We start from the raw sequence: 2,054 nt of genomic DNA, 5'->3' as shown, positions 1-2,054 counted from the left end.
GAGTACTAGGGCTCAGAATGATGGTAAACTATCCAGTAGGTCTCACAGATAAAGTGAGCCTTGAAGAGATGAGAGAGTCAACCAAGCAACTGTTTGGGGAAAGAAAATTCCAGGCAAAGAAGACTGCTCAGAGAAAAGATTCTTAGGAAGAAGGTATGGCAACCCACTCCAGTGTTCTTTTTTTTTTTTTAAAGCAAAAAAGAGTTTAGACGAAGTGCTTTTTATTTTTAGACCTATCAAACATTTGCTATACAAACCCTTTAATATACAATCTGCAATCACAACAGCATCCACATAGCAGTGAGGGGATGGGCATGAGGGTGGGGAGCATGGCAGGGGAGGAAGGTTTTCAGGGTCCCTACTACTTCCCTGGTCTGCACTGTGACCTGAGAACAAGAGGTTTTGGCAGAGCTCAGATCAAAGCAGCCAGAAGCAGAGAGGTCCTGATCCAATATTGAGACAGATTGATAACAGCAGGCCCCTCCAACATGCCATTGTCTCTAAGGGGCAGCCTCCAGGGAAAGCCAGATCTAGTTGGGAGGTAAGAGGAAGGTGGTTGTGACCCAAAGGAGAGTCAGCCATCTTTTCTCAGCATCCTGCTGACCACCTTTATGGGAATAGAGTTTTCCAGAGGGCTACTGAATTGAAAAGACCTAAAAATCATCCTAGCAAAAGGACAGACATTGTGTCTAAGTCCATCTTCTACCAAGGCTCCTGGCCTGGGACTCCAGAAAGCTGGGTGGATCTGCTCAGATGGTTGGGAAGGGAAGTGGATGTCACAACCTTTGGCCCAAGAGGGTCAGAGCCTTGCCAGGCATTGACCAAGACAGCCTCAAGGCAGGCCAGGGAGGTCTGTCAGAAGAGTTTTGAGTTAATGGCACTCCCCAGATGACAGTAGCACAATGGCCCACAGATGGGGTTTATCGTGTATGTGGAAGAGAGAAAAGACACAAGACAGAAAGAATTAAGAACTGAGTGCTTGCTTCTTTCAGGCCTGGGAGGTAGAGGAGAGATGATCCTCTGGCCCGGGGCTAGAAGAGACCAGAAGCCCCTTCCTTCCTGGGGGCCAAGTTTTGACTGGTCTGGATATAGCTCATGGCCCCAAAGTCCTCCACATGGCCTTCCCAAGACTCTCCAGGAGGCCCAGCTGTCCCCTCCAGATGTGTCAGGAGACTGGCTGTGGTCCCAGCTGGACCCAGGTAGGACCTGGAGTCCCACAGTTAGATGCAGTCCATGGAGTTCTCAGGGAGCAGGCCCATTATGCAGCCAGGGAGACCTAAGCCCTTGATACCGGTGCAGCTGAGGGGGAGACCACAGCCCGGGGCGGGGTCCTGGTTCTCTATGGCCTCCAACCTGTCCGTGCTGTTGTCCCAGTTGATGTGGAAGCACTTTACCCGGGGATTTGAGGCCAAGATGTTCCACTGGAGCTGAGAGAAATGTGGCTTCACGGGCGGGTTCTCGCACAGTTTGCTGCTGAGGTACCCATTGTTGACGTTGTAGCCGACTCATGAACTCCTGTCTGTGGCAGCTTCAGGTGATGAGGACCATGGTCACTCCCAGGGCATTGGTCTCGAGGATGAGGGATGGGTTGGGGGCATCCGCCTGAAAGATGAACATATGTCTCCCTGTAGGGACAGGGCCAACCATCAGAGTCTAGGATTTGATCAAACTCACTCTTGGGTGAGCCGATATAACGATCTTCCACTCCAGTTGTCTGCCAGGGCCTCATTGCACTTGAAGTGGATCCCGAACCAGAAAGGGCTGTGGAAAAGGCTTGGATTTTCCAGCATTGCCATGTTCAATACTGACACCTTGGCCATCGCCTCGTAGGGTCACGGCTGAGGCCAGAGCTGGGGCCAGAGCTGGGGCCAGAGCCGAGGCCGAGCTGGCAGCTGGGTCTTGTCAGGTCAGTGGAGTAGCTTTGTCCAAATCAGCTCCGGCCTTCTCTGACCTCGATCTGAAGTTCCACTCTAGTATTCTTACCTGGAGTATCCCATGGACAGAGGAGACTGGCACGCTATGGTCCATAGAGTTGCAAAGAGTCAGGCATGAGT

At 51.8% G+C, this 2,054-nt stretch overlaps 1 pseudogene; it reads right to left on the bottom strand.

Moving 5' to 3' along the window:
- Positions 1 to 1,220: 1,220 nt before the first annotated feature.
- LOC129542842 (histone chaperone ASF1B pseudogene) lies at positions 1,221 to 1,820 on the bottom strand (annotated as a pseudogene).
- Between the last annotated feature and the right edge of the window lie 234 nt (positions 1,821 to 2,054).

Source organism: Moschus berezovskii, chromosome 19 (genome assembly GCF_049115385.1).
Source record: "Moschus berezovskii isolate FMDL1 chromosome 19, NW_MosBer_1.0, whole genome shotgun sequence".
Classification (NCBI taxonomy): Eukaryota; Metazoa; Chordata; class Mammalia; order Artiodactyla; family Moschidae; genus Moschus; species Moschus berezovskii.
Note: the sequence above shows the minus strand (reverse complement) of the source record. Positions and strands in the feature narration are given on the sequence as shown.